This window comes from Gorilla gorilla, chromosome 1 (assembly GCF_029281585.2).
Source record: "Gorilla gorilla gorilla isolate KB3781 chromosome 1, NHGRI_mGorGor1-v2.1_pri, whole genome shotgun sequence".
Classification (NCBI taxonomy): domain Eukaryota; kingdom Metazoa; phylum Chordata; class Mammalia; order Primates; family Hominidae; genus Gorilla; species Gorilla gorilla.
Window position 1 is genome coordinate 78702132 of NC_073224.2, and position 11061 is coordinate 78713192.

Genomic DNA, 11061 nt, shown 5'->3' on the forward strand with positions numbered 1-11061 from the left:
CTTATTGGTTTATAAAAGTTTTCCCCATATATATGCTATACTGTAATCTTTTGTCAGTTTTTTTAATTGTAAACATTTTCTCCTGGTCTTTTAACATAGTTCAATGGTATTTTTTCTCACATAGGAATTTATTTTAGTCTGGGTGCAGTGGTTCATGCCTGTAATCCCAGCACTGTGGAAGGCCAAGGCAGGTGGGTGGATCGCTTGAGCCCAGGAGTTCAAGACCAGCTTGGGCAACATAGCAAAACCTATTAAAAATACAAAAAAATTAGCCTGGTGTGGTGGCATGTGCCTGTAGTCCCAGCCACTAGGGAAGCTGAGGTGGGAGGATGGCTTCAGCCTGGGAAGTGAAGGTTGTAGTGAGCTGAGATTGCACCACTGCACTCCAGCCTAGGCAACAGAGTGAAGAGTGAGACCCTGTCTCACAAGAAGGAAGGAAGGAAGGAAGGGAGGAAGGGAAGAAAGGAGGGAGGGAGGGAGGGAGGGAGAGAGGGAAGGAAATTTTAATTTATCATGTTTATGTTCATTTATGATGTAAGTTTTTCATGCCTTAAAATTGCCTTCCCTACTCCAAAGTTATAAATGTATTCTACTCTACTATATTCCAAAAGCTTTATTATTCTGCCTTTCACATTGGAAAGTTTAATCCACCTGATATGTATTTATGTATATAGTGAGAAATATCTAATTTTTCTCTACATGGATAACTAATTGACCTAGCACCACTTATTCAATAGTCCAGCTATTTCCTGCTGCTTTATATGTTCTATCACATACCAAGCTCTCCTATGTGTTGCTCTCTGTTCCGCTGAACTTTATATTTGCTTATGCTCTACTACCATACCATCTTAATTCCTTCCCATTCTTATTTTCCTTTTTCAAATTTGTTTTGCCTATTCTTGGCCCTGAACTCTTCGATGGGCATTTTATAATCAAATGTCAAATTCCACAAAGCACTCATTGAGATTCTGATTGTAAAATGTTAAATGTATACATTAATTAGGGAGAATTGCCTGGTTATAATATTGCGTTTCCCTTCAAGAACATGATATATTTCTTCTATTTTGTATTCATTGATAAAGTCTCATTTTTTTTTCCATGTAAGTCTTAGACATATTTTGTTAAATCTATTTCTGGGTACATTATGGCTTTTGTTGGGACTGCAATTTAGATATTCTTATTATATTTTCTAATTGGTTATTGCTGTCATAGCGTTTCCCTTCAAGAACATGATATATTTCTTCTATTTTGTATTCATTGATAAAGTCTCATTTTTTTTTCCATGTAAGTCTTAGACATATTTTGTTAAATCTATTTCTGGGTACATTATGGCTTTTGTTGGGACTGCAATTTAGATATTCTTATTATATTTTCTAATTGGTTATTGCTGTCATAGAAAAACACTATTTTTGTTTTATTTTATTTTATTTTATTTTATTTTGAGACGGAGTCTTTCTTTGATTCTCAGGCTGGAGTGCAATGGCGTGATATTGGCTTACTGCAGCCTCTGCCTCCTGGGTTCAAGTGATTCTCCTGCCCCAGACTCCTGAGTAGCTGGGACTACATGTGTGCACCACCACGCCCAGCTGATTTTTGTGTTTTTAGTAGAGATGGGTTTTCACCATATTGGCCAGGCTGGTCTCAAACTCCTGACCTCAAGTGATCCGCCCACCTTGGCCTTCCAAAGTGCTGGGATTACAAGCGTGAGCCACTGTGCCAGGCTGAAAAACACTATTGATTCTTGAACATTGGCTTTGTGTCCATCAACCTTGAAGAACTCTCTTAGAAGTATTGATAGGCTGGGCACAGTGGCACACACCTGTAATCTTAGTATTTTGGGAGGCCGAGGTGGACAGATCACAAGGTCAAGAAATAGAGACCATTCTGGCCAACATGGTGAAATCCTGTCTCTACCAAAAATACAGAAATTAGCCAGGTGTGGTGGTATGTGCCTGTAATCCCAGCTACTCAGGAGTCTGAGGCAGGAGAATCGCTTGAACCTGGGAGGCGGAGGTTGCAGTGAGCCGAGATTGCACCACTGCACTCCAGCCTGGCATCAGAGCGAGACTCTGTCTCAAAAAAAAAAAAAAAAAAAACCCAAAAGTATTGATAAAATGTCAAAAGATTGTCTTGAATATCCTCTGTAGACAATTATATTATTTTCATATAATTATTATTTTCTTTCTTTTCAATTCCTATGCTTTTATTTCTTATCTTATTGCATTGTTTAGGACCCCCAGAAACAATGTGGAATGGATACAATACCATGTCTTGTTCTTGACTTTGAAGAAAATGTTTTCATTTTTTTCACCATTAAGTACAATATTTGCTGTAGGTTTTTGATATTTAGGATGATCTGATCTATTTCTGGTTTTCTAAGAAGAATATTTTAAAATAAATGAAGGCCTGGCATGGTGGCTCACGCCTGCAATCCTAGCACTTTGGGAGGCCAAGGTGGGTGGATCATGAGGTCAGGGGATCAAGACAAGCCTGCCAACATGGTGAAACCCCGTCTCTACTAAAAATACAAAAATTAGCTGGGTGTGGTGCTGCGTGTCTGTAATCCCATCTACTCGGGAGGCTGAGGCAGGAGAATCGCTTGAAGCCGGAAGGCGGAGGTTTGAAGTGAGCCAAGATCATGCTACTGCACTCCAGTCTGGCAACAGAGTGAGACTCCATCTCAACAAAGAAAAAAAAAGAATGTTTTCCTATAGTTATTGAGGTGATGATTTAAGTTCCTCCATTAATTGGATATGATAGTGAATTACACTAATAGATTTCAAAAAATAAAGTATCATTCACTTCTGAGATTAACCCCCCTTGATTATACTGCATTTTCAATGAATTGCAAATATTTTGTTTAGTTTTTATATATCTATATTTATGTGTGAGACAAGTTAGTAACTTTCTATTCTGGTCCTGCCCTTGTTTGGTTTGAATATCCTCTTTTGATATTCAAGGGAGTTGCCTCCCTACTCATTCTTCAGCTCCTTACAACTCTATGACAACAGCTGTTGAAATGACATCTAAGTAAATAAATTGACATCTAAGTGAATAAATTTATTTTCCTCTAAGCCCTATATTACAACCCCTGTTATAATCATTTGACACAATGATCACTTCCTTCTGAAAATGCATTCTTTATTTTAATATACCACTCTCCTCCTTTTCTTATACATCTCTGATCATTCCTTCTCTACCTTCCTTGTGGGCTCATCTTCTCCCTGGACTCTCCCTTGTCTATCAGTCTGCAGATGTTCCTTAAGTGATCTGAGGCATCTTCAATGTTTCAAGTACCATCTGTACAGAAATGAATTCCAGTGCCGTACTTTCAGACCTCTCCCCTCATTTCTAGCATTTTCTGGCTCATTCTGGCTGTCCTAAGGCACCCAGAACTTCACGTTTAGAATGAAATTTATCATCTTCTCCATTAAAAAATTTTACCTCCTGTTGACACAGTCTTAGCTCATGACCCCATTATCCATACTTGTCATCTGAGAGAGTCCTTTGGTAGTGTCTCTCCTTTATCTCCAAAATCTAATCGGTTACCATGCCCTGAGGGTTTAACTTCCTAAACATTGCTTGACCTGTTCACACTTCTCCATCTTCACCATCCACACCTCAGATAGGCCACTCTTCATCTTTCACCTGGTCTAGAACAACAATTTGCTAACAAATTTCCTTTGTTTTGTCTACCTTAAATACAGGTATAACCACAGGTGCAACTACAACCCCTTTTTAACTGTTCTGTCTATAAACACTGAAGTAATTTATTTAAAACTCTACTCTTGCCCTGCCACTTTTCTGCCTCAAAACCCGTTAGCCTTTCCACATCACAGACAAGATGGTCTACACTTTTTAGAGATAACACTCAGAGTCACCACCATCTACCTTTTACCCTTTTCTCTAGTGCATTATAACTGTTTCCAGCAAATCAAAACTTGTAGTTTCCTATGTAGTCTTTGCACTTTTCCCCTTCTATGTCTTTGCCTATGCTGTTCCTTCTGGAACCACATCTCTGCTTCTGTTTCCCTCTCCTACACCTAACCCCAATCCAGTTTCCTTCCCATCAAGAATTTGTCTTGAGTAATTCTTCATATCCTTAAAAATCCAACTCAGCTGTCAGCTTATTAAAAAGGCCACCCCTGGGTAGGCACAGTGGCTCACATCTGTAATCCCAGTGCTTTGGAAGGAATGAGGCAGGAGGATTGCTTGAGCTCAAGAGTTCAGGGTTACAGTGAGCTATGATTGCACCAGTTTATTTCAGCCTGGACTTCAGCCTGGGCAACAGAGCGAGACCCTGTCTCAAGGAAAAAAAAAAAAAAGCCACTCCTAACTCTGATCTCTTCCAAAGGGTTCACTAAGTGCCTCTTTCTTCAGTGATCTCATAAAAGTGATGATTGTTTTTATATTTTGCACTTCCTACATTGTATCATAAGTATTTGCTTTTGTATCCCCACTGAACTGTGAACTCATGGAGAGGGACAACTGGGTTTTTTCATATTCAAAGTTCCAGAACCTAGCAGAGTATTTGGCACAGAGTATTTGTTGAATTCAGTGAATAAGTGATTTAGCTGAATTGGATATGCTCTTTGCAGCTAACTTTAGGCTTTTCTATTATTATTTAAATTTTAGTTTTCACTAGCCTGCTCATACTACATAGATTTGATAAATTTAATTTTTATTGTTCTGGCTAACCAACTCTAAAAATAATAAAAAACAGTGATCTATCACTGTGGCCAACATGGTTTACATTGGAGTATGGAACCACAGGGGAAAACAGAAACAAATAAAGCAGGATAGAATGATCAAAGGAGAGGATCAAAATCGAAACACACACCACCTATTGTTTTAGTCATTTGGGGCTGGTATGACAAAGCACCACAGACTAGATGGCTTATATACAAATGAAATTTATTTCTCGCAGTTTGGAAGGCTAGAAATCCTAGATCAGCATGCTGGCAGGGTTGCATTCTGGTGAGGGTCCTCTTCTGGATTGCAGACTGCTGTCTTCTCATTGAATCCTCACATGACAGAAAGAGGGCAAGGGAGCTCTCTGGGGTTCTTTTTATAGGGGTGCTAATTCTACTCATTAGGGCACCACCCTCATGACCTAATTAGCTCCCAAAAACACTACCATCTAATACCATCACACTGGGGGATGACATACGAATTTGTCAGGGGGAGGACACAGACATTGTCTGTTGCACCTATCATCTCTAATAAGAGTTTTCACTAATACTATGGTGAGGGGTGATTAATATTTATCAGCAGAATCCTATTGTCAGTGGCTCTTAGATCATTTGTGAAGTCAAATACCACCTTGCAGTTTAATAAACTCACCTGGAAACCTCATCCCATGTCTTATGGGAAGTTGATGCTCTCCCAAACTCCCTGAGATACTTCTGGGCTTCCCATTCTCTTGGTACCTCTGGGTTTGATTTCTGGCTTCTGCTGAATTACCATTCTTCACTCTGCAGTATCTTGCAGCTGTTCCTTTATCTTCTTTTGGCACTGACCCAGGGATGTGTTACAGCTCCTCCTCTTTGATTTCCCATCCCAAATTCATGAGAGGCAGCTGGGTGTGTTAGACTGTTCCTGGCAATTCAAAGATAATGTTTGCCATATAGGGAGGCTACATTGACAAATATGCAATACTCTTTAGCAGCCAATTTAAAACTGAAAACTTGATTTCCTTGTTCTATTTCCACCAACCCAAATGTAAGCTTCCTGACATTTTGCTCAGCCTCCTCTCCCACTCTGTCTCCTCCCTTACCACTTCTCTCTTCTTCCCGTACCTCCCAATAATTGCTTATGCAGAATGATTTTGTGATTTTTTTTCTACTCTTGGCTCTGCAGAATATGATTTTGTGATCTTTTGATTGTTTTTTTCCCCAACCCATACAGAGCCTCACCTACCACCCCTTAGGCATCTCTCAAGATATTATTATAAATAAAGACAATTACTTACCTAAAAAGAACTCATGTACCAGTTTGCAAAAGAATAATTTCTATTTTCAACTACATTTCTATTTAGAGTGTGTATATATTTGTGCTTCAGCTAACTATGTAATAAATTCAACATTGATCATTTTAATCCATGTGATTATTTCTTCTCATCTAAATATTTTGTTTTGTCATAAGATCTTAACACTTTCAGTCCAGGCACAGTGGCATATACTTGTAATCTTAGCACTTTGGGAAGCCAAGGTGGGAGAATTGCTTAAACCCAGGAGTTTGAGACTAGCCTGTGCAACATGTTAAGACTCCTGTCTCTACAAAAATAAAAATAAAAATCAGCTGAGCTTGGTGGCACATGCCTATAGTCCTAGCCACTTGGGAGGCTGAGGCAGGAGGATCACTTGAGCCCAGGAGGTTGAGGCTGCAGTGAGCTATGATGGCACCGCTGTACTCCAGCCTGGGTGACAGAGCAAGACTCCACCTCTAAACAAAATAAATCAAAACAAAACACTTTTAGTTATATCTAACAATTGGTGCCTGAACCTGGTGATACTAAGCAACATGGATTGTCACCCCGGTGTTCAGGTTGGGACAATCAAACAAAATAGTAGTTTTTAAGAATTACGTCTGAACTAGGCCTCAAAATATTCTCAACTCATTCCCTTTAAATAATACATGTATTTTATACATGTATATGTGGCCAATCTGAATGGAATACTTCTGAACAACAGCAAATATTGATGGTGCCTAAACTTTTAGAATCCCAGAAATATCCTCTTTTGCAAATACCTGAATTCATTCCTTCTGGCAAATATTTGTTAAGAGGCTACTGTGGGTCAGGCACTACAGTAAACCCTGAGGACTAATGGAGAAGAAAAGAGTTGAACTCTGCTTTTGTGGTGCTTATGTTCTAGAGGGAAATATGGTCAATAGGAAGGAAATAGAAAGTTACATATAGTGGTAAGTTCTACGAAGAAAGTCAACATGGTGAGTTAATAAAGAACAGGTCGGGGGCAGTGGCTCACGCCTGTAATCCCAGCACTTTGGGACGCTGAGGCGGGCCTCTACTAAAATTACAAAAAATAAAATTAGCCGGGCATAGTGGCACGCACCTGTGGTCCCAGCTGCTCGGGAGGCCAAGGCAGAAGAATCATTTAACCTGGGAGGCGGAGGTTACAGTGAGCTGAGATCGCGCCACTGCACTCTAGCCTGGGTGACAGAGTGAGACTCTGTCTCAAAAACAAACAAACAACAACAACAACAACAAAAAACAAGTAGTGGGTGGAGGGGAGTACTCTTGATAGGGTAGTTTCATTTGTCCTCCTTGAGCTTTGCTTGATCTGCTGAGAACTAAAAAAAAAAAGGAGGGGAAACCAGTTAAGATTGCATGCGCATTCATTGAATTGACTGAAAAAAGAAAAAGAGGCCATTGCAATAGTCGTGGAAAAAGATGATGGTGGCTTGGACTAGGGTTGTGGCATTTGAAGAGATATAGTCAAGATATATTTTGGAGGTAGACCCACAGTAATATTTGCTGGTGGATTATATATATGGGATGTGAAAAACAAAATCAGGGATAACTTCTATGTGTGTGGCTTGGGAGACTATATAGTTCATTTTCACACTAAGATGAAGAAGACTAGAAGAAGAACAGGTTTGAGTCAGTGTTCCATTATGGACCTATAAGTTTGAAATATCTCTTGGACTTTCGAATAGAGATATTGGTTTTATGGTGAATGGTTAGGGCTGTGATATGGTTTGGTTCTGTGTCACCACCCAAATCTCATCTTGTAGCTCCCATAATTCTCACATGTTATGGGAGGGACCCAGTGGGAGATAATTGAATCATGGGGTTGGGTCTTTCCCATGCTGTTCTTGTGGTAGTGAATGGATCTCCGGAAATCTGATGGTTTTAAAAATGGGAGTTTCTCTTCACAAGCTCTCTCACTTTGCATGCTGCCATCCACGTAAGATGCAACTTGTTCCTCCTTGCGTTCTGCCATGATTGTGAGGCCTCCCCAGCTATGTGGAAATGTAAGTCCAATAAACCTCTTTCTTTTGTAAATTGCCCAGTCTCGGGTATGTCATTATCAGCAGTATGCAAATGGACTAATGCAGGCTGAAAAGACATATTTGGAGTAGTCAGCACACAGATGTTATTTAAAGTCTTAGAATTGAAGGTGCTCTCTTAAGGAGAGAGTTATACTTAGAGAAGAAGGCCCAAGACTGAGCACAGAGGCACTCCAGCATATAGAGGTCAGGTAGAAAAATAGGAGACAGAAAAAGACAGAGAAGGAGTAGACAGTGAGGCAGGATGAAGCCAAGAGAGTGTGGTGCCTTGAAAGTCAAGGAAGAGTTGGTCAGCAATTAAGTTAGGAACAGAGAGCAATTAAGTTAGAACACTATATATTGTATACCCAGAGCAAGAATCTCCCCAGTCTATAAGCTTTCTTAGCCTGAAAATACAGGTTAGAAAGGGTTTATCGCATCAACATTTTCAGGAAAGATTTTGCATCCTAACTGGGTGCCTGAAGAGGCATCAGGTCAGGGCATGATCATGTGATATGGGTTTTTCCAGGCTTGTGATTGAACAGAACATGCAATGGTAGTCAGTGAACATGTGACTCTGAGCTGCCTCAATGCTGACATAAATGTGTTGGCTGATTGTTAGTAGATAATTCCAAAAGATCTCTGTGATGAGAACAAAGTGTAAAGACATGATTATAAAATTAGTATGGGAGTTTCACAATTTTCATGGTGAAAGCAGGATCATCTTTGTTAAATTGTACCCAATTCTTTTTTGCAGAAGACATTGATCATTAGGAGCAAGGAGTGGGTACCTCTTTATCATCCTTGTGGGGTCCCTGTGCGTAATTCTAGCTCCCAATTGAAAGTAGAAGCATTGGTGGTGGAAAGAAACACAACTTTTCATTTTTACGTTACTATAAACAGTAATGACATTCTAGAAACCATTCTTGTCATGGCAAGTCCTGTGCCAATGTAGGATACAGCCATTTCGATAAAAGCTATTTTGTCATAGTCAAGTTTGCTGACACACAGCTTTGGCTGTCATTTTGATGCCAAGAACATCTTGATGTGGCTGCCTTGATGTGGCTGTTTTGATATGGGAATATTTTGACTCTGCCTAAAAACAAACCAATAAACTTTTGCTTAAAAAAAGTATGTTTAAGTAATGCGCCTGAGAAATATCTTTATCCACTCCCTGAGCCCCTCTCATCCTTTAGCCCCCACCAATAGAAGCCAGACTGCAGAAGTAAACAGTGGGACCCTTGAAAGGAAAAAAAAAAAATCACTGTAGGGGAGGGAAGAGACTGGAACAGGGGACCTGACCCAGCAACACAACCTGAAGGGAAAGAAAGATGGTTCTAGTAAACCCATCCTGACGCAGCTCCTTGAAGAAGTCATCCAACACATTCATATGACACCGAAAGGGGATTAAGGGGCTCTGCTGTAAGACAAACCCCACTGCCACTCAAGAGCTCACAGGAGCCGTGCATGACCAGGCATTTCTCTGACAAGACATGTACCATTGAATGAAGAACAGCACCACTGAGCAGAAAGATTTAAAAAGCCACAGCACTGCACACCCAAACAGTAGGCAGTAATCACAGGCTGCCAAGTGACAGAGTTGGGGGGATGCATGGAGAAATTAGATGATTGAGTTTGGGGTTGATCTAGAGTTGACATTTTGTCATTCAGGTGTAACTAGACACTAGGATGAGGAAAGTAAAATGCCTCAGGCCTGTTGTCACACTCACACCATTAGGGATCGAAAGTGTCCTATCTTGTTGCCCCTAGTAGTTGAAAAGAGAATATAAATTGCCTTCCTCTAAATCCTTTTCCTCTCTAATAATTCTCTCTTTAAGCAACAATAGAACTGAAACATTTACTCTGGGAAGCCAATTAAATCATTAATATGATTAATGGTATAATTTCTCCAGTACCAGGTATTCATATCACTTAAGCTCATGAAATAAAATATTAAATATTTTCAAAAGATGAATCTGTCTATTTCTGTCATCATTATCTCTTTAAATATTTGAAATGTTATTTAATTGAATTTTAAAATGTTCGTAGAGAGTATTGAATGATACGTAATAGGAAAATCTATATGGTGCATGTGATTTGTTTCATGGAAATATTAATTTCTCCTATCTCCAAAGCCATTTACTTCATCTTCCACTGCAAGGATTTTCTGTTTTCTTTTCATTTCAGTCTGTTCTAAATACTCATTTTAATTTAGGTCAGCAAATACATATTAAATACTACTATGTACCAGTCACTTTGCTAGGTACTATAGAGAAAAAAATATAAATATGAATCAGAAATATTCCCTGCCTTCGGGAAATATATTGAGGGAGACAGGGTTGACTTTTTGCAAAATACAAAATAAATAGAGATATCATCGGGCACTTTTCTTATGCATTTAAATATCATCTGATACATTTCAGGTGTGGTAAGCTAGCAGAATCAAAATTATTTGGGACCACAATGACTGGAGCAATTAAACCCTATTTGAAGGAGGAAAAGGAAAATGACATTTAACTCTAGGAGCCTATTCTGTGATAAGCACTGTGCTAAATACTTTATGTAAATTATCTCATTTAGTCCTCCCAACAGCCCAGTTTTACAAAGGATGAAAGAATAGCTCAGTAACATTAGGTAGCTTTCCCAAGTCGCACAGCTTGTTTGGTATGAAGACCAAATTCAAACCTAGCAGAAGCCATACTCTTTTCAGTCACCTCAAGGAAGGTAGTGGTATGGGTTACCATTGAGTTAAGAGGACAATTGGCAGCTTCTGATTTAGACCGGATTGTAATGTCTGAAAGAAAGACTTTGGGTTATTAAAACTTTATGAAAAGGAGGAAAACAAATAGTAGTCATCATCAATCTAGATCCACCACTGAGCAATTGGTGGACACATGAGCACGGGGATCAAAATGGCAATTTGTACACATGAATAAAGTGTCCAAGTTGTTAATGAAAGTAACAAAAGAGAGTAATAAAACCATAATGTTTACCTTTCAAAATGACTGTACCCATCCTTTAGCTTCTTGAATCTGTAATAGAAGGTTATCT